At 44.4% G+C, this 22,763-nt stretch overlaps 1 long non-coding RNA gene across 1 annotated transcript in view; it reads right to left on the minus strand.

Annotated features, from left to right (window-relative positions):
• The window catches only part of LOC142007012 (uncharacterized), a 498,770-nt gene that overhangs the window by 459,518 nt on the left and 16,489 nt on the right, over nt 1-22,763 (minus strand). The window lies entirely within an intron of this gene.

A 22,763-nucleotide genomic window follows, 5' to 3' on the forward strand; every position in this document is an offset into this window, starting at 1 on the left:
CTAACCTTAGAAGGGTTTGTGATGAACCTTCTTCGATCACATTACAGCTGCTGGCTGGTGATGAAATGAGAACCTCTGAGTATTTTATGTATTTTCTTTCTTTACACAGGGAGCAGAGGTGATGTCTGATCAAACTTAACTAAGCAAGTCTTACAATATTTCACCAGGACCACTCCTCCACCTTTAAAAAAAATAAGCAAGTATATCTCCTATGTATTTGAGAGACTTTGTGCCTCTCTGTGTCTGTCTCTGTTCAAGAAATCTTCTTAAATGGTAGGAGCAAGGACCACCAAATTTGATAGGCAGTTGCCTTTTTTTTTTTTTTAAGTTGGAGATACACGTCTCCTGGAACTGGAGAGGACCTTAGGGCATCATCTAGTCCAGTCACCTGCTCTTAGCAGGACCAAGCACCCAGCCCTGACATCCGTATGCCCCAATCCCTAAATGGCCTCCTCAAAGATCGAGCTCATAACCCTGGGTTTAGCAGGCCAATGCTCAAAACCCTGAACTATCCCTCACACCTCTTACCATAGCTTAAAGCAAGGTGTAGGTTTGGCTGTTCCAGGGCAATGGGATGTGATTGTTTCTCATTAAATGTAAAGGGAGGGGTCTGGTAGGACAGACAATTATACTCCAAAATGACTATGGGGTGCAGTAAGCGCATATATCCTGACAGTCAGAGTGAGCCACAGTCAGAGGCAGCCAGGTAGCACAGCCCCCACCTCCCTGGCCTGGCTCAGGGCAGCAGCCACCTACCTCAAGCTGGCCTAGGGGAGCAGTGCCAGGCCAGGAAGCACAGCCCCTGCTGCCCCAGGCCAGCCCCAGGAAACAGGTACCAGATGTCCCCTGCCTACTCTGAGTGCCCACCCCCACACCATTCCCAACCCTCCTGCACCCCCTCACAATTCCCAGCCCCTGCCCTCACTCCTACATCCCCCACCCCTTGCCCTGACTCCTGCATTCCACACCCTGCCCGCCCAGCCCTCTGTCCTGAATAGCACCAGGTAAGTCTTCTAGTGCTTATATAATATAACTGCATATGCAAGGACACATAAAACACAGGCACTGCCTATACTTATTTGTGAAAGAAAATCTCTACTGGTGTTTAGCATTTTTCCAAGCTTTTTTTTTCTTCTTTAAAAAAAGGATCTTAATCTGATGTACTTTAATTGAGTTACAAGATGTGTTCCTATTTAATCTCCCCAGATGTCCCTGATAATAGCTTCCAAATGTTGGCAGGTATGTATACACTACTCTCCCTGCTCTCTCAAATAACACTGTGTTGTCACAGCAGGAAGCAGATGGAGCCCAACAGAGTGTTTAGGGGTCAATGCATGAATATGCGGCTGTGGAGCAACCCTTTTTATTATAACAAAATCTGGCATCTGTGCCTGTGCCTCTTTCTAGCAAAGTTTAATGTAAAGCCAGCTATCTGGAACAAGCCACAACTTGACTATTTGTGTGGGGCTTTTACAGCAATAGGCCTCAATGGCTCTTTGAGCCAATGGAACTCAGACAGAAAGGGTCTCCCTTGGGACCTGTTCTGTGCCAAATGAGAGAATTTGTTGGACCACAGGAGGTCAGTAGTGTCTAGCAGCATTACCAACTCTTTTACTGATTACTGGGCTCTGAGAAGACATTTAGGGATAAATTACAGCTCTCTTTCCCAGCCCTACACCTACACCTACACCACCACCACCAATTCTCCTCCACACGCAGGCTCTGGCACCACGTGTTGTTGGTAGGGCCCATGAATTTAGCTTCAGGAACTCTGAGCCATTAATTCTGTATTGAGAGATGCAGCCTGTGCTAGCTGCTTCTCTTTTAAGGCTGAGCAATGGTTACAGCTGTATTTATTGTCACTAGAAATGGATTGACTTCATCTTCTCCTTAGGAAATCCAGCTTTTTGCTTGGTACAATGCCTACTAGAGAACCCTGCTGAAGGGCACACCTGTGCATCATTCCCACAGTGGGCCTCAAAGACATGACTGACTCCCTAATAGAAATGAAATGAAAGCTACTCTCCTGAAATGGCTGGGCTTCTTCAAGGAGAAAGCCCATTTTCTACTCCATGACTGTCAGAGCTTCAAAAGAAATGTAATAGCCACTTACATTTTTCAGACAGACTTTGAAACGTTTCACATTATCTCAGCATAAAAAGTTCCTCCGCGTAAGGAAACAGGATCTGTTTTGTCAGTTCTGCCTTTTATGCCTTTTGTCAATTCTGCCTTTTATGGCTGGATTCAGAGCCAAGTTGCACAGATCAATAGTAATGGATGGTCTTGCAGCCTGCAGCCTGTATTTGATTTCATATGGGGTGGGAAGTAGCTGGGGTAGTTATCAAGACAAACTGATATCTTGCCATTTTGAGCAGTATTGACTTTGACAACATTGGCAGCTGTGGACCCAGAGCATAGCTGGTAAAACAAAGAAAATCTTTATTTCTGTTTCCAGAGTCCAGTCTGAAGAGAAAGATTTGGAACCCTGGTTCCTCCTGAATCCATTCACACCAGATGAACCAACAACAGAGACTTCCTGGCTGCGACTCAAGTCCCAGGACTTTATTAGCTTCTGCAAACCAGGTGGTGGCTCTATCCTCCTAATAGGTCAATGGTTGGTGACACAGACTGAATTTGTTCCTTTAAGATGGGTTCAAAGTACAATCTTATCCTCTTTTTGATTTCAGCCTCCATGACAATGAAAGTTCCAAGGACTGAAAGGAGTTGCTGGTTAAGAAGCAAGGTTGGCTATCAAATGGAGGCTGGAAGACAAGAGCTCCCATTCTCCCAGTAAGAGTGAGGCCGAGGAAGAGGCATACACTATTTGGAGTCTCCCTTGGTAACAAGTGAGACATACTATGGAACAGAAGGAATGGCTAGTGGAACTCTTCATTGAGGGAAGAGTGTTTCATGGAGCCCACTATAAAGTGAATCAAACAAAGAACCCACAATACCCTGGAAACCTGTCTAGCATAGTTAAGAAGCCTCTGAAGATATAGGGAGCTTGGGGGTTTCAACATTGGCCTCCATGAAGAAACCCCAGATAAGGAATTGTTTACATTCTATCTTTTTTTCCTGTCACCTTTGAACAGAATCTTGGGAAGACTGTGGGAGTGAAATGACCAGTCCAGGCTGGTGAATGGTTTCATTGTGAGACAATCTTGCACCATGTTTCCACCTTCTTGCCAGGTGACTTGCATTTTCACAAGGTCAAAAATTCCTTTCACAGTTAGCACTTTGGCCAGGCCAATTTTTCCCCCCATCTCACTTCCTCATGCAACGCCCTTGGCAAACTCTTGGTAATATTCATTCTTTCCCAAGGCAAAATAAAGTGTGTGTTGCACATGAGTTCTTAAGCAGAGCAATCTGCACCACTCCATCTGGCAGCTCAGAGGGAATGACATAAAAAGCTGGGAAGAATGTTAAGAATAATTTTCAGAAGATCTGTTTAATTTGGCATGCATTAGACCTAATTGGTATTCACCATTACTGAACATTGACTGTTGACAGACAACTCCTAATTTACATGCAAAACTGTTGCCAGTTTAGAGTTGTAAATATTAAATACTGTATTTAATAGTTAGAGCATTATTATTAATTATGACCAGATACTTTTAGAGAGTATGCCTGTCTAACTTTGGAAATGGAAACTTGCACCCTAGTCTGACAACATATAGCTATACTACAAGCTCCGAGTGCTGTTCACTCTTATTTATTCCTCCATAACTTCTAACTGATGGGACAAATATGTACACAAGAGTCTTTTGGGGGCACACTTTATTTCCACTGAGTATTCATTGAATACACAAGTAGCTCATTGAGGAGGTATTTGAGCCATTAGCTATCATCTTTGAAAAGTCATAGGAAACAGGAGAGATGATAGAAGACTGGAACAGGGCAAATATATTGCTCATCTATAAAAAGGGAAACAAGGACAATCCAGGAAACTAAACACCAGTCAGCTTACCTTCTGTGCCAGGAAGGATAATGGAGAAAATAATTAAGGCACCCATCTGCAAACATCTGGAAGATAACAAGGTGATAAGTAACAACATGCATTTGTCATGAACAAATCATGTCAAACCAACTGGAAAGCTTTTTCTTTGATAAGATAACAAGTCTTTTGGATAAGAGGAAGCGGTAAATATGGTATACCTAGATTTTAGTGAAACATTTGATACACGCTCTCAAGACCTTCTTATCAATAAACTGGGAAAATGCAATGTAGCTGGGACTATTATAAGGTGAGAATAACTGGTTGCATAACTGTTCTCCAAGAATAGTTATCATTAGTGCACAGTCATCTTGGAAGGGCATAACAAGTGGGGTGCCCCAAGAATCACTTTTGGGACTGGTTCTGTTCAATATCTTCATAAGCAATTTAGATATTGGCATAGAGAGAGTACACCTATAAAATCTGTAGATGACACCATGCTGGGAGGGGTTGCAAGTGTATTGGAGGATAGGGTTATGATTCAAAATGATCTGTACACAATGGAGAAATGGTCTAAAGTAATCTAATGAAGTTCAATTAGGACACTGCAAAGTACTTAGGAAAGAAAACTCATTTTAAAACACACATTTGTAAACGACAGTCTAGGAAGGAGTATTACAGAAAGGGATCTAGCAGTCACAGTGGACCACAAACTAAAATGAGCCAACAGCCAGACACCATTGGGGAAAAAAGGCAAATATTCTGGGATGCATTAACAGGAATGTCATAAGCAAGACACGAGAAGTAATTCTTCTGCTTTATTCTGTTCTGATTAGGCCTCAACTGGAATATTGTATTCAGTTCTGGGCACCACATTTCAAGAAAGATATGGAGAAATTAGAGGTCCAGGGAAGAGCAACAAAAACAATTAAAGGTCTAGAAAATATGAGTTATGGGAGATGATTGAAAGAATCAGGTTTGTTTAATCTGGAAAAGAGAATAGTCAGAAAGATCTTATGTCCTCTCAAGTACCTAAAATGTAGTTATAAGGAAGAGGGAGAAATATTATTCCTCCTTAATCTCTGAGGGTAAAACAAGAAGCAATGGGCTTAAATTGTGGCAAGGGAGATTTAGGTTGGACATTAGGAAAAACTTCCTAACTGTCAGAGTAGTCAAGCAGTGGAATAAATTGCCTAGAGAGGTTGTGGAATCACCATCATTTGAGATATTTAAGAGCAGATTGGATAAACTTCTGCCGGGATGATGCAGAGTGAGTGCAGGCAACTGGACTTGATGACCTCTCAAGGTCCTTTCCAGTTTCAGTGTTCTATGACTCAAGCCTCCCAGCAGGCCTTTGTAATACATGATAATAATAAAGGACCCCATCTGATAAACAAGAAGGGCTATGTTAAGAGGATGAGAGATATGGTTTTAATAAGTGTAAAAAATATTAATACAGTTGCTTGAACAAAAACCTACATACGGTTAGACACATCAGAGACTTTACAGATATGTTTGCATGCACAATTTCTGTAGCTATATATTATAAATAATGGTCTCCATCTTACTAAAGGCTGAACCCAAGCTCTTTAGGAAAGCCCAAAGGTCTGTCTACCCTGACCATCTTTGCTAATAGACATGGATGGCTCTATTGTCCATGTAAGTATCTAATTTTTTTAAAAATCATAATATAGTTTGGCCTTCACAACATCCCCTGGCAATGAGTTCCACAGGTTTACAGTGTGTTGAAGAAATACTTCCTTTTGTTTGTTTTAAACCTGCAGCCTATTAAGTTCATTCAATGCCCCCTTGTATTATGTGAAAAAGTAAACTACACCTCCTTATTTACTGTCTCCATTGCAGTTAAGATTTTATACAACTCTGTCACAACCTATGTTGTCATCTCTTTTCCCAAGATAAAAAGTTCCTATCTTTTTAATCTCTCTTCATATGGAAGGTATTATATACCCTTAATCTTCTTTTCTCCTTCTCTGGACCTTTTCCAATTCTAATATTTATTTTTTGAAATGGGTGATCAGAAGTGCACATAATCCATGGCCTTATGCAGTGGCATTCTATTTTCTCTCTTATTATATATCCCTACCTAATGGGTCCGAGCATTCTACAATAGTGGGGGGACAGGTTGTTTGTTTTGAACGGCCACTGCACATTGAGTAGTTGTTTCAGAGAACTATTCACAATGGACACCAAGCTTTCTTTCTTTTGTGGGAACAGACAATTTAGACCACAGTATTTTGTGTGTATAGTTGGGATTCTGTTTTCTAGTGTGGATTACTTTGCCTTTATCAACACTGAATTTCATCTGCCTTTTTGTTGCCCAGGCACTCAATTTAGTGAGATCCCTTTGCAACTCTTCATGGTCTGCTTTGGCCTTACCTATCTTGAGTAATTTGCGGCAAAATGCACATTTTGCCACCTCACTGTTTCTCTCTTTTCCAGATCATTTATGAATGTGTTGAACAGCACCAGTCCCAGGATAGCCCCCTGGGGGACACCTTCACTCCCTCTCATAAGGAGATTTTAAATTATTGTTGTAAGCCTGTGGATAAGCTGAAACAGTGGTTCCCAGAATAAGAAAATGACTTTTTTTCCCCCAAAAGTTCCAGCTACACTGCAACACGGTTATGACTGCATTAATGTCCAGAACAAATAAGAATGCTACAGGACTGAAAACTTTAGCAAAAAGGAGCTGTCTGGATGAATTTCTTTCCATGGCAACTCTAGAGCTCCCCATAGGTTATTACATTTTATTTGGCCTTTCCACACAATCTACCTGATGGAGAAAATCTTCCCCTTAGATTTAAAATTTTACCTATTTACAGTTGTGTCAGTTTACTTTCCCTATTAACTTGCTTTATCCTAAATTTAGACTATTTCCCATTTACACTATTTTCCTAAAGACATTTTTCCCCAACAGCTCCAGAAACACTAACATGATTATGACTACAGTTTTTATTCCTTAGGTTAATTTCAGCGCCATACCATGGTGTCTACTGATCAAATCTGTGAAATAAAAATATATTAAAATATTTGCACTGGTTTTGCATAGACAAGTATTTCAAGTATTTTTTCCAGAAATGATTATGCTATTTTGTGTTTGGCAAAAATGGTGAATATCAACATTTTGCAATATGCCAACATAAAATGTTTCTACATCACGTATTAAGTGTTAAAGTAGCTCACAAATTATTATAACAGCTTTTTATATTTTCAATTGAAATTTACTGTCCAGATCAGTCTCACATTGAATATTCTGTACCAAGAACAGTAGTTTGCATGCCAATCCCTTATACTGCATAATGCCTGGATATAAATTTATTTGAATTACCAATATAATGCTTTTCCATTTGTAAACTTTTCTACATACAATGAAGCATTTACTCAGTTTCATAAAAGGTTTTAAAGTTTAAATTGTCCATGCACACAGTACTAGTCTCTAGCATATTTCAAAGCTATCTTCTTAATTCATTGACACATATGCAGAGGTCAGTAGAACTGTTTGTTATAACAATACACAGCTTCAAATTGGTGCGAATTAAACAAGAACAACAAGAAGTCCTGTGGCACCTTATAGACTAATGGATTTAATCAGTGCATAAACCTTTGTGGGCAAAGACCCACTTCATCAGATGCAGCATAGTGGAAGTTCCAGAGGCAGGTATAAACATACAGGTTCAAGAAAAGAAGAGAGTACCAATCAAGAGGAAGGCCAGAGTTGATGAGGTCAATTCAGTCAGGGAGGATGTGGCCCACGTCCAGCAGCTGAACTGGAGGTGTGAACATCAAGAGAGGAGACACTGCTTTGTAGTTGGCCAGCCATTCCCAGTCTCTCTTCAGTCCTAAACTGATGGTGTCAAGCATGCAATAAATTGCAGCTCTGCAGTTTTTCTTTGGAGTCTGTTTTTGAAGTGTGTGAGGTATTTTGTTTGTTTGTGTGTTTTTGGTTGCAGGATGGCTACTTTTAAATCTGCTCCTAAGTGTCCAGGGAGATTGAAGTGTTCTCCTACAGTATTTTGTATGTTACCTTTGCTGATATCTGATTTGTGTCCATTTATTTTTTTACTTAATACTGTCCAGTGTGGCCAATGTATATGGCAGTGGGGCATTGCTGGCACATGATGGCATATATTATACTACTAGATGTGCAGGTGAATGAGCCCCTGATGGTGTGGCTGATGTGGTTAAGTCCTGTGGTGGTGTTGCTGGTATAGATATCTGGGCAGCTCTGCCAAAAAGGTTCACACACTTCTCCTTCCCACAGAGCTTTATCAGTTCTTGTAAGTAATGAAAATGTAGTACCTTTAGCCTCACAAAAACAAAAACAGCAGTCCTGTAGCACTTTAAAGACTAACAAAATAATTTATTAGGTGGTGAGCTTCCGTGGGACAGACCCACTTCTTCAGATCTTAAAAATGTGTCATTTGGCAGTTTGTTTATCCCTTTGATTTTCTTGACAAAAGCCACCAGTACTGGGCAGAATGCTGTGAAGCTGGCAGCAGAAGCCAGAAGAGATGAACTGTCTATTGGTGGCTACCAGATGAATTCTCATTTAGACGATGTGCCACCATTAACCACCTCAGACATTGTTTCCACAATGCACAAGCAAGATTAATTTGGCACATGTCAGAACAGTACTCAATCCAGGAAAGAGCACAGCCCCTGCATCTGATCAGAGAGCACCATGTTCACACAAGAGCAAGAATATCTTCCAGCAACTGGTCCTGTTGCATTGTTTGCTTGAGAAGGAAAATACACAGGACAAGAAGCTTCATAAAACAGAAACATTTGTGAGACAAACCAACTTAAAGGAGGCAGATTTCAAGGAGGAGATGACAACATGTTGCACAGAATATCTGTGGAAGACTTGATTGCTAAGGATGCAGTTTATCACTCTGAATGCCTTTCTTCCCGAGTCAGTAAAACAAAGTAATCCTGAAGCAAAACCATCTAGTTACTCAGCAACAATAAAGTGCAATGTCCTAAGGTTCACTGTATCAGCTGGATGAAGAAACAGATCATGATTGTATGTGCAAGAAGGCTCTTCTGTCCATTCTTCTGCAAAGATATGGGCTATGTCTACAGTAGAGAGTTTTGTTGACAAAATTCATGGAGCAGCAATACACAAAATGCATTTTGGCGACAGTCTGTCTACAAAACTTGGCACTTCCATTGACAGTGCTTTGCCCCTCCGTGATGAGGAATAATGTCTTTGTCAAGAGTTTCTGTCAACAAAAAAGCTGTGTGGGAGCTCTGGGGGCCCTCTCTCGACAGACAGGGCTTCTGGTTCACAGTCTGGCTGCTCCCTGTCAACAAAGTGGATTGCTTTTCCAATCCACTTGTGTGTGGACATGATCTGTTGTCAAAAGATCTCTTCCAACAGTACAGCGATCTGTTGACAGAAGTTAGTGTAGACATAGCTATACAGTCCTTCTTCCCTTGCATGTGGAAACTTTCAATAGCAGATTACAAATGTTATGTTTCTGCAGTTTCATTCCATGCATCTTGTCCTATTCCCAATTTCTGCTGTGCTCCTGTCTCACCACTGCTTTTACTCAGGTTCTCACTGTGCTCCTGCTCCATGCTAAATCCTTATGCTTCCCCTCCCCACCATCAGTTCTCATTCCTGCCTCCCAGCCTTGCCTCTGACTTCTGATGCTGACTCTGGCATCTGGAATCTGATCATCAGCTTCAGTTGGTGCTGGCTTGACCTGTGGCTCTAGTAATTGGCAGTTGACTCCGGTGCTCACCTTTGGCTTCTTTCCCCCAACCTGAACACCTAGGGCATGTCTACACTACAGAGTTCTTTCAAAAATAACAGCTGTTATTTCAAAAGAACTGTTAGCGGGTGCATTATTTCAAAACTGGTAAACCTCATTGCAGGAGGAATAATGACAATTTCAAAATAGGCACCATTAAAAGATCGAATAGCAGCACTATTTTGAAAGTGTCATTGGATGCCATCATGGCTTATTTTAAAATAGCACTGTGTGTCCAGAAATGCTCCTTGAAAATGCATTTCATGTTTAGCTGTGTTATTTTGAAATAAGAATTTTGAAATAGCTGTTTTGGAATATCTTATTTCAAAAGACAACTGTAGACGTAGCCCTACTCTGCCCATTAGCCCTCACCGAGTCCAAAACAATGATTTACTCATGCTATGCAAGCTGCTAGTAATCTGAAGTAGAAACTTCAGTCATCCAAGTTTTGTGGATATTCTTCTGACAAATAAGCAAGTGGTTCTGTATATTGCCACTTCAAACCTTTGGTCTGTAATATTCAGAGATTTCATCTTGGCTGTTATCCAAAGCTAGGTTATAGTAGTATACAAAGGTCAGCTACTTTTATGTCCCACTAAAATACATTTGTGTTGGTGCTGAAGTTTGGGTTTTTTTTTTTTCCTTATCCGTAAAGAGGCATATAATTCAGTCAGCAATGAGTGTCATCCTTCAGAAGCTCTTCAATGAAAGTGCCTTTCAGTTGTGAAGTGCATTGTATTTAATAGTGCCTAAATTACCATATCATTGCACATAAGCCTTACTGCTCAACACCACCATGGGTTTCAGTCATGTAATTTAATTGACATGCTACAGCTTCATGGATTATACATCAGTTATGATGAGCTCAGGCAGTTCATCTCTAGTGCTGTAAAAGTTGAAGTAGAAATACTCCAGGGAGGTGTGTTCCTTCCTAATGGAATTGTATCACTTCATATGGTGGACAACTCATCCATGAAGGAGATGATTATGTAGGCATCAATCTAGAGACTTCTGATGGAAAGAAAACCTTCTATTCAGTGGCTAAATTGGTATTTCAAGAACAGTATGCAGACAGTCCAGCATGACAAGACATATCAGGAAGTGTGCCAAAGAAAAGTCACTTATTCTCCCAAGGCAATTAAAATTTCTTATGCTGTGTGCAGCATTTGAAAAAAACAGAACACTTTCAGAAACAACTCATCATGAAAGTGTTCTTGAGAAAATAAATGAACAATGGCCAAGATCTGCCCTTGTGTCTTTTATAAGACCACCACCTCATGATATTTTATCACTATCCAATTATGTGGATATTGTTCACTCAGCTGATTCCAGTCTGTTGTGGTTACCACCCCAAGCTTAGAATGCAGAAGAGAGCCTACACAGCTGTTGCATGTGAACCTACTATGGATACCAAAACAAGCATCTATAGGATGATGCTAAAATGTAAGGAAACGTCAGCAACTGGAGGACAGCAGCACATCATTCAGACCATGGGTCAGCAGCTGTATGCTGTTACTCAGCAACTGAAATGGACCTCCTCAAATGAGCTTAGTACCAAAGTGTTTCTCCTTGGTGATTTTCACATCCTCTGCTGTTTTATTGTATACCTGAGGAAATTTTGGGAAGATGGGGGATTGCTAGACCTTATTGATCCTGATGTTTATGCAGCTCGCCTGGGAGGTCAAATGTTTGCCGGTAAAGCTCTTCAGCCAAGCTTAATGTGGCTCTGAAACACTTTTGACTTTTAAGCAGTCTGAGCAGAGGGGGTTATCGTGTAGTTCCAGCACCTGTCTGGCAAATGGTGGCTGACACTCAAAAGATGTTCGAGTCTGAAGACACTGAGCCAGGTTGCTGACGATGCCTGTTGCTCCTTTGAATTGCTGCAGCAGCACACCTCTGGCTGCGCGTGACTGAGGAGGAGTGTGGGGAGAGAAGTCCAGTGCCATGGTCCTGGTGGCTCTGAGGGCCAAGTGCCTTCAGCCACACCCCTTCTACCATTGGCCCCACCTCTTCCCGTTCCTTTCCTCTGCTCCTTTCCAACCTACTTTCTCTCACTACTCTGGTCTCCTCACCTCTCATACTCTCTCCCCACCTTTCCAACTGTGAAGGGCTTTTAAAGGCCTCTTATTCTGCCTGCCTTGCAGTCAGCTGGCCCCAATTAACCTGAGCCATCTCCTGCCCAGCTGCCTGTGATTGCCCTGCGGGTGCTCCACAGGCCCTTTTGCTTGTTTGGTTTCCCTCTGAGGGGGCCCTCTGCCCTGGCCCTGCCACAGTTAATTAATCTTTTAGTTCACCTAGCCTGCCAGACCTGATTAGGTCATTACAGCTTCTTTAGGGCTATGCTTACACTGAGCCTCTAATTCAAAAGTGCATGTCTTATTCTGAGGTAATTTCAAAATACAGTGCTATTTCAAAGCATCCCTTGCTCCTCTCACAACGACGGATAGAGGATGCTGAAATAACATACCCAGTATTTCAAAAGGGTACCTTTCCTAGATGCAAATTTACTATTTCAGAATACCTCGGTATCCCAAAATAGCTCCACACAGTGTAAACATAGCCTAGGAGAAACAGTGAATGCTAGAGTGGTCAAAGGTCTGGCTCACTAGTTAGCTACCAGTACTCTGTCACAAAGGCTCAAAGGGCAGCAATGGGACAGGACTCAGAAGGACTGACAAAAAAGAAGCCAATCCCTCACAAGACATGTCCTGGAGTGACAATGCAAAACATATGGTAGAAAGAAGTGCCTAACAAGGAGCAGTGAAAATCACCTGTAAACAATTTCCTTGACTCTACTCTGCTGGTTAGAGCTCTTATCAGCCATGTCACCAATGCCGCCATGAAGCCGTTTGACCTTGAATCACACCCGAAGTTGCTTATCTATGTGCATTGTCTACTGAACTGCATGTAAAGTGAGAAGTAAAAGAACGTCTGCTGAACATAACACAGGTGAAGAACAGCTGAAGAGAGTTGCGAGAGGTACACTTGATTCTGATATGCATCTAGTTTCTTCAGCACAGATCCAGAAATCTGGCATGAAAACATTTCTTGATACAGCCTAGAAAACCAAATTTAAGTCTGGCAAGCAAGAGATAATCACAGCAGCTCTCCTTCCAGAAATTGTTTTCCACAGAACCGGTCCTGAGCAGGAGAGAGAGATGATGGTTCAAAGGCAATTGATGGTGTAAAAAGAACAGACAAAGCTGAATTAGGGCATCACCTGGAAGCTCAAGCTAAAAAGAGTCTCGGAGCCAAGGGCATGCAGCAGAGAAAGCACAGGCTTCCTCAGACGTCGCAGCTGTTGTACAAGAGATAGCTGGAGAGAAGTTGCATCACTGTGATGAACTGACTGCTGAGTACTTGAGGCAGGACCTAAAGGGATCTGAAAAACTAATTCTGTAATTGAAGAGTTTGACAGATACAACAGCAGTTACTCTGTGAAAACTGCCGAAGGACTGCACTGGACAAGCTTTACAACGGGAAGAAAAATATAAGATCAGTGGATGCCCTGTGCCTCCATAGAAAAATGTTTCTTAACATTGCACCAAACAAGCAGTCACTTGCACGGTTCAAACTGCACTTGAAATGAAGGACAGAGTGGGCCAACTTTTAGACCTCAGGGCCACATCTTGATATGGAAGTTGTATGGTGAGCCATGAATGTTCATGAAATTGGTGGAGAATGTGTGGGAAAGAGGAGGACTCTTGCTGGAGGTACAAGCTCGTGGGGGGTGGGACCAAGAACAAGGAGTTTAGGGTGTATGGGGGGATCCAGGAGGCTGGGATGCAGGACGGAACGAGGACTCTGCCTGGGGGTGTGAGCTCTGGGATAGGTCCAGGGATGAGGATTTGGGTGCAGGAGGTGCTCTGGTCTGCAACTGTGAGACGGGAGTAGACTGGGGCTGTTGCAGGGCTTTGCTGTGCAGGGTCTGGATTTGTTGCCTGAATTGCTGGCACTTCCACACAGACATCAAAAAGGACAAGTAACTGGCCGTACTCCTACCATGCGTGGATACATGTAAAGACTATGCCAAATCTTGACAAACAAAGATCTGAATATGTTCACACACAGATAAGGTTTTGGATCACCATTCCAACATGTGGAAAAATGTGAATGGAGAACTAATTCCTGCATTCTTCACAGGCTGAGCATCATCTGAGCTTCTACAATATCTTATTGCAGTCAACTCCATCTGTACTCAGGATGCGTTTACCTGCACAGAACTGTCTAAGGTTATGTCTACATTACAAGATAAATACAAGTTTAATATTGAGCTAACTGCCTTAAAACATAACTATCTTCTCTGTAAATGCCATTAGCTTGATTTTAGGGAGTACAAAGATCAATATCAGAACCTTGTCAAAAGCAGCTGGGTGTAGCATCAAGTTCAAATTTAAAAAGTTGAAAAGAAGGCCAGTGTGCAAGTGCCAGGTCTTTAAATTAACTTTATTGGCCTCCAGAGGTGTCCCCTATGTATCCCACAATGTCCCACAGTCATCCACTCTGGACATTTCCATCTCTGCTGCTCTCCAGGCACACAAGAATGAGGTAACAGGAAGCCTGTGAATTTGAATTCAACACCAAGACATCCGTGGCTGTGGGGTCTTGTTGTATGAGAGGCTGAGAAACTTCTTTGGTATCAGTGCTCTGAGTGCATCTACCCATTAAAAATAGCCTCAACACAGAGTTCATGTTTCTGTTTCTATCTCTGCAAGCTGAGCACTCTGATTATTTTTTCAGGGCTGCCCCATCACATGGCTTGTACGAGAGGCCGAGAAACTTCTTTTCTGCCATTTACATTTGTGCAGGCCCCTCCTTCCTTCCCCCACAGACACCACGCTTTTTATAAAACCTTTGATAATCCAGTCATAAAAAGCAAACCAGTTATAGAAGCAAGAGATTGCAGTTCATTTGGTGATCTTTGTTGATGCCTTCCTTTTCCTTCTAGAAAAATGGCCATTTGCTTTCCCCGGAAGGGGAATGAGGGAAGATGACATCACATATCCACAATCACTTGTGGGGCATTTTTCTCCCATGCTGCAGCAGCAAAAATACCCACATTGCTGTGGGGATGAGGGAATTGTGGAATGGGTTCCCACAATGCAGTGCTGCAATAGTTGATGTTTGGCAATTGAGTGTGGCAGCAATAAGTCAAATTTGTGGGGAAGTGAGGACAGCCAAATTCAAATTCATAAAATTCAGTGTTATAAAACTGATTTTAATAAATTCAAATTTCTCTCATAGTGTAGCAGTAGCCTAAATACCAAGGCAACGAAGATAGCAGGAAGACATGCATTCTCAGAGCACATATGACGAACAAGGTGATAACGATGTTGACCAGAAACATCACAAGCACTGTTATATTCCAAAGATACTTGCACAAATTCATTTAGACTTTGATTAACTCTTTACAGTGTTATGATGTCTTGAGGTTACAGTGAAATCCAATGTTTGTTTTAAAATGATACACAGTCCTTAAATTAAGAACAAGTGCAGATACTTGAAAGCAGTCATTTTAACTTGATGCTATCATTGTTTATCCCTATTTCTATGGTAATGGCACTGCTTGACAACTTCACATTATACCTCTCTTTAAAGTAGGCATAATAAGGTTTCAAATGACATACAATGTAAATGTATGTAGAAAAGTACATTACATCGATCAGATCAGTGACATCTGGTGTTTGTCTGGTAGAGGAACTGAGTTTATCTTAGACATTTCTGTTTTCAGGTGGGGATATGCAAACATTTACTGTGTCTGCATCATTTTGTGTGGGTTGCCACTCCGGAGTTTCATGGCTGAAGAAATGAAAGCAGAATTTGAATGAAACTGGTGTTTGGAAAAAACACCAATTTTCATGTAGTTTGTGCCTAAAGACTGCTAAACTTCTGAAGTATTAAATGGCCATTTTACCACCAAAATATGAACTATTTTGGCTGTGTTTAGATCTTTTGTGATGAGTGTGTGCATGTGAGGAAGGGAGGGTTTTTTTGGTATTTTCCCCTCTTTGTTTTTAAGAAAAAAAATCCCTCTCTCTTTTTACACCAATTTGGAATAATCAGAAACATTTCAGTCTTAACAAAAGACTATTTCCAAATGAAGTTTAGTTGAACTTAGAGTGGTCATGTTTGTTTTTAGATCTTCCACAGGCCTTAAAAGAGGTGTGGTTGAGGACAGAGCACTGGGCTAGAAATCAAGATACTGGATTATATTCCTGGTTTGGTCGCTGACCTGCTTTTTACTTTACCTTTCTGTACATCATTTCACCCACCTCTTAAATGGGAATAATGATGCTGACTTCTTTTGTGGAGCCTTTTGAGATCTACTGATGAAAAGGCATTGTAAGACCTAGGTGTTATTTCTGCCTCTGAAGTTCCACCTGTTCTGTGCACCCCTTCCTCCCATTTACTTCAGGAGAACAGTGCCTACAGAACCTCTACACGCCCCTGTAGGAGCCACCAAAAAAAGAAAATCTCAAGAGCCCTAGCATGGTCAAATGATAGTTGTGGAGAATGTACTCCTCACCACAGCTACATGAGATGGGAACAATCTAATTGCAAAGAGCAAGAAAATAGGTGGTTTGCATTGTGAAGAATGAACGCCACTAAGAACTTTGAACACGAAAAGTGTTACTTAAGTTCTATTATCAATGACAATACTATAAATTACAGTTAAGATTAACAGATTAGTTTCATTCTGAGACCTTGTTTTTAAATCTCTCACATCTTTCACCATTTGGGCTGAAATTTTCCAGGCCAGGGATCCAATCTCTTTTTGCCTTATTCATGTGAGTGGACTTCAGTGAAATTATTGGTGCGAGTAAGATAAGTAGGCTCTGCCCCCTTGGATCTGCCAAGGACTGAGTTGTTTTTGTAAAGTTGGTACTTTTATAATACAGTTATTTTGAGGAAGTTGCTGAGATGATTGTGCCAGAGAGCTTCACAGCTGGGTTTCAAATTGGGGCCAACTTTTGTAAATCAAGGATGCTTGAAAGAAGAGCAGAGAACATCCAGCAAATGGATTTCATAGTACCTCCTACTCCCCAACCTGTCAAAAATAATTTTTCTGTATCCCTTTTCATAGAGCAGTCTGCAGTTACACTTACAGGTCATTTGTACTAGAGCTATATTTGGAGCACCAACATGCATGGGAAAAAAAGGAAAAAGGAAAAACACACCATCACCACCACCACAACAAAACCTCCTTAAAATGAAAGTAAAGAATGTATCCAGTAGGGTTTTTAGAAGGTATGGTAAGATTAAAAATGAAGTATGGTTATTTTAAGTGTAGTTTAAACCTGCGCACCCATAAAATCCACTGACAAGGGCTAAAGCACATACTAATGACAGCACAATGGAAATGTATAGCCATTATTTGATAATAGCATGTGGGTTGTTGTGTATAATGTGTAACCTCATTCCCAGATCTTGATTCTAATCTCAGTCAGACAAAATTAAGGAATAACTGCACTGAAATCAATGCAGCCACAATGCCGTCAAACCGGTGGGAGTGAGAGTACCAAAGTAGCGGGAACTGAGTTTACAGTTTATTTATAAAATAGGCCAAATTCAATACTTCAGCCAGATTTAAATAGGGAGCTTGTGATCTACCTGTAGCACATTTAATGTTGGCATTTCCCTCAGCATTGTCAAAGATGCAACTCAGCCCATATCTTTAGCACTTAGTGCTGTTGTGGATTGTGATACAGTTCCATAGTCTTCCAAGTCTTTTCCTTGGTGTGTGAGCAAATGTTCAAGGCAGGAAACAGGCTGTGACGGGTGCTGGCCTGATTTATAAAAGCTCTATGTAAAGGTGACAGTTCTCAGAGTGCGAAAGCAGCAGGGGAATTTGCTCTCTGATTAGAGTCAGTTCCTAGAAGTTACTCCCTGAGGAAGAGCACTGGAATAGGGCTGGGATTCCTGAAGGAATGAATGTCCTCCAGCCTATCTGATGTTTTCAGTTCCAGAACGACTACGCACTTGTTCACAATACCAGATATACTTTGCATAGGTCCCATATTCTATGCAGATTTTTGTTCTCCACTGAGAAGCCAACCTGTAAGACCCCTGAAATTTGCCAATACTTCCCTCTTGTCCAGTGCTACTGTCTGTAAAAAGGGGCAACGGTATTAAACTAAAGATTAGTTTAGAGCACCGGTCTTTGTAATTGTGAAGCAAGGCTTTGTTCCACATAGGCAGACCTCTGTATCTATTCGGAGTTCTGATGATGTTACTGGTGCTGCACAGCAGCTAACCTGCAGAGATCATACTGCAGAAGTAGAGCCCAAGAGACCAGGCATTTAAGAACTGTGAATTCAAATATGTGTAGTACCCAGAGGTACTGAGACCTCATCTGGGATGAGTGAAATATCTGCTCTACAACCTTGACTGAGAGCCAGCTTGCTTTCAGCTCATGTGGTAGAGTGTGGGACTTTAGATCCTATGCTCACAGGTTCTATCCCTAGGGCTGGCAACCCCAGGTTTGTCAGTGTTACATATGCAACAGGAAACTAACCATACTTTTGCCATATATCAGTGGGGTTCTGCAAAGGTGCAAAAAAAGTCCATCTGCAAAGATCTCAGTGGATGGATGACTGGAGGCCCAAAGGATGAACTACAGCTTGCTTGCAAGAATTATTTTTGCAATTAGATTAACTAAGACAATATAAGACTGATAAAATTAAAAACTTACTAAGCACTTCACTGAAACTATGTATTTCAGTCACTACGGCTATGTCTACACTATAACTTCTGTTGACAGATGCTTCCTGTTGACATGGAAATCTCGACAGAGCCTCTGTCAATAGATTGCATCTACACACAACTTGCTCTGTTGACAGAGAACTGCCAGATTGCACTGCCCTCTGGTGCCCGAAGGCAGCTCTGCAAAGAAGGCTGCCGGGCAACTGGAAGCCCTCTGTCGAACCATGTGTCTACACTGCACTTCTTGACAGTACTCTGTTGACAGATTGCTATGTCTCAAATATATGAGGGATAATACTGTCTAGGCTAATGCAGAGTTCTGTTGAGACTGTCCACAGAATGCTTCAATTGTGTGGATGCTCCCCGTATTATGTTGACACAGACCCCTTCTGTCGACGAAACTTTCTAGTGTGGACCCAGCCTACGGCTGTGGCCACACTAGGGAGTGACTTCGAAATGGCTTATCCCTATCCATTATTTCGAAGTAAACTATTTCAAAATAAGTACTATGGAAGCCACTACACATGAAATGCGGATCAACGTTGCAATCCACAACATCAAAAAGAGTCCCAGTCATTTCGAAATGGAGCGGCTACACAGCCACAGCTTCATTTCAAAATAACGGGGCAGGAAGTGACGAGGGCAGGGTCAAATGGCTGACAAGCCCTTCCTGGAGCATGGGCAAGCCAACCCCTGAAAGGGCCCCTCCCAAAACACATCCCCCATGCACATGCTGAGGACCCCGGCTGCTTGCAGCACGTGACCTCCAGCAGAGAACTTGGCAGAGCCTTGGTTAGCCACCACGCCACTGCCTGCCATGGACCCGCAGCACTTCACTGATGGGGACACCCTAGACATCATGGCCAGCCTGACGGCCATCCTGACAGCATGCCATGTGAGGCTACGTGCTGCCTGACATGTAGACAACCTCCTGCAGGCTCCCCCCACAGTGCATCCAGAGCACCACCTGTTCCAGCCCTGCCACCACCTCTGGCAGCACCCCACCAGCGGGGAATGGTGGGATGACATCGTCCTCGGATAGCGGGACGACAACCAATGGCTTTGCAACTTTCGGATGACTCAGGCCACATTCATGGAGCTGTGCCATTGGCTGGCACCAGCACTTCACCACCAGGACACCCGCATGCAGCCCACGCTCCCCCTGGAGAAACAAGTAGCCATCACCCTGTGAAAGCTGGCCACCTCGGACAGCAACCGTTCGGTTGGCCACCAATTCGGTGTTGGTAAGACAACTGTAGGATCATCGTCCTTGAGGTAAGGCACCCAGGGCCACACACCCACAGTGGGGTCCCGGGGGAAGGCCCCCCATATGCTACCACACACTCACAGGCGCCTGTGCCCTCTACAGGCTGTCGCCGCCATCAACAGGATCCTCCTGCGCTGCCTGATCTTCCTTGGAGACGTGAACACTGCCATGGCCAGCTTCCAACAGCTGGGATTCCCCAGCTGCATCAGTGCATGGGGCAGCAGCCACATCTCCATCCAGGTCCCACCACACAGCTGGTGAGTGTACATCAACCGAAAGGGCTACCACTCCGTCGTCCTCCAGGCCCTTGTGGATGCCCAGGGATGTTTCATGGACATCTGTGTGGGCTGGCCGGGCAGGGCCTACAATGCCCGCATCCTGCGGAACTCGGGGCTCAGCCACACGATGGCAGAGGGCACCTACATACCCCACATGACCATGCCCCCGTGACACACCAATGAGAGCCAGAGTGAGTGCCCATGGAGTGGGCATTCATCTGTCTGAAGGCTCGTCTCAGGTGCCTCCTGATGCACCTGGAGGTAGGCCTGTCCAGCGTGCCTGCAGTCACAGGCGCCTGCCATACACTACACAACCACGTGGACAGCAAGCAGGAGCTCTTTGTGGCACACTGGGCAGTCAAGGCCGTGCTGCACTATAAGCGGCCATGTGCGGTCCCAGGTGCACGTGCGGGAGGCATTCTGGGAGACCTTTGGCCCCCCATGACCTGGCCCAGCTCACTCCATGCAACCCCTCCCCCCATCCTGACCCCTGCCCCACCAGCATCCCCCTTGCCATCCCCACCTGAGGCAGGAGACAAATCACAGTTAAATAAGTTCAACTGCTATTTCTGGAACACAAAGAAAGTGTGATTATTTATGGGGGGCCCGCGGTGAACTATTTACATGGGGGTGGGGAGCCTCAATCCTCCATCAGAATGGCTGGTTGGGAGCCACGACAGCCCCTGAATCTGTGACCACCCCGGGTCTGGGGACAACAGCGGGGCTGGGATGAAGCAGGTGGAATGGGCAGGTAGGGCTGGACCGGGGTATCTGGGGGCTTGGACTTGCAGGGGGAGGCACAGACAAGCAGGGCTCGCCTGGCCACAGCCAGCATGCCAGCTCCCGCCGCATGGCCGGGGTCATGTCGGCTGGGAGCAGAGCTGCACGGGCAACAGGGGTGGAAGGCGCATGGGGGGCCAGGGGAAGAGGGGTCTGGGGCAGAGAGGGGTGGCCACCCATGGGACAGGTGTCTGGGCCAGGGTGTCGAGATACCCAGCCACCTGGTCCCAGACCGTCTGCTCCATGGAGAGCCATTCCCACAGCAAGCAGTTCTGCTCCCACCATGAAGCTGTATAGACTGCTGCCAAATCATCTGCCCAGCTGTGGCGGCGGCTTCTCCCACCACAGCACCTGGTCTGGGGAGGCATCGCCCCCTCACCCTCCTCTGCTGCTGCAGGGCTCCCAGGCACATCCAGGGGGCTAGTAAATGCCGAGGCTGTGGAGACAAAGGCAACAGGGTGGTGCCCCACCAGTCATCAGCCCGGGTATTGTGGGCCAGCAGCCTTGTCCCCACTGCCATCCCACCCTGCTTGTGGTGTGGGGCTCTGGGGTGGCCCCTCTTCTGTGGGGCCCATCAAAGCAGGGCTGTTAGAGTGGTTGCCCCAGCCCTCCCAGGCTTCTGACCCTCATGGCAGCCCATGGCCCCATGCAGGCCCCACCTGGCAACAATGACAGACATCCCGGGATCCCTGGCCCATGGCCCATACCAGCTGCATCAGGGACTGCCCCCTCCCCCGCATGACCAGGGCACCCCACACCTGATCCAACCTGAAGGTTCCTCAGGTGGTTCAGAGGAGGCCCAGGTGAGAGCCCCTCGGAGGGCTCGGCCATGCACTGCAGTCCCTTGCTCCCACAGTCACTGTCCCTGGAGCCAGCAGGTACTTTGGGGCCTGCAGTAGAGGGGGGCCATCCACAGGCCTGGCAGGGGCTCCTTGCCCTGCCCCTCTGGCTCCACCATGTCCAGGATCGCCTGGGGTGGTGCAGCCTCCCTGGGTCCCAGTAGCTGGTGGAGCTTCCTGAAGTAGGGGCAGGTGGCCGGCGCTGCCCCTGGTTGCATGGCTGAGTCCTTTGCTCGGGCATAGCCCTGCCACAGCTCCTTCACTTTGGAGCGGACCTGTTGGGGGTCCAGAAGGGGTGGCCCCTTGCAGGGAGGTTGCTGGTGAGGTGGGCGAAGGCATCTGCATTTCTCTTCCACCCCTCCATCCCGATTCAGATGTCCTCGTCCCCCCAGACAGCCAGCAGGTCCTGAACTTCAGCTTCCAGCCAAAGGCCCCCCCACCTCTTTGGGGGCAGCCCAGATCCCCTGGCTCCACAAGGATCTTGGGAGTCTTGGCTGCTGGCCATCGGTCCAGCCACGGTGGGGTGTCACTTTCTGGGGGTGCTAGGGAGTGTCATCTGGCCACCTTGTGCTCCTATGTCTGTCAGCACACTCTCAGCTTCCTGCATGGGGTTTCTGTGTCCCTGCAGGTTTAAGGGACCCACAGCTGCCAGCCATAGACCTCTGGCTGCTGGTAGGAGGTGCCGGCTCTGTGGAGGACTTTTAATTTCGAAATGGCAGCCAGGGAGTGGCTACACACATTTAATTTTGAAATTAACATCGAAAGAAGGCGTTATTCCCAACACAGAAGTGGAATACCAATTTTGAAATGAAGGCTTTTTAATTTTGAAATGAGCAGTTACTGTGTAGTCTCTCTCCTGCCCATTTCAAAATTGCCCCTACTTTCAAAATAATTTTTGAAATGAGCTGCTAGTGTGGCCACAGGTTTGTGTGTTTGATCTGAACCAATGGTCATGGCAGAGAGAGCGCTAATGATATTTCAATTTTTTTAAAATGTGAAACTTGATCCAATTTGCTGTCGTGTGCATTCTGTTACTTTATTTAAAGAAAACCATTATGGAAAAATAGTATTTCTGCTCCCCGCACTCAGCTCAGATCCTTAAGCATGTGCACATTTGCTCACTTTATTCTATGGAAAGCTACTGCTCACTTAAGTAACATTATACACATTTACGTGTTTGTAGTA

The sequence above is a fragment of the Carettochelys insculpta genome, chromosome 1 (assembly GCF_033958435.1).
Source record: "Carettochelys insculpta isolate YL-2023 chromosome 1, ASM3395843v1, whole genome shotgun sequence".
NCBI classification, from domain to species: Eukaryota; Metazoa; Chordata; order Testudines; family Carettochelyidae; genus Carettochelys; species Carettochelys insculpta.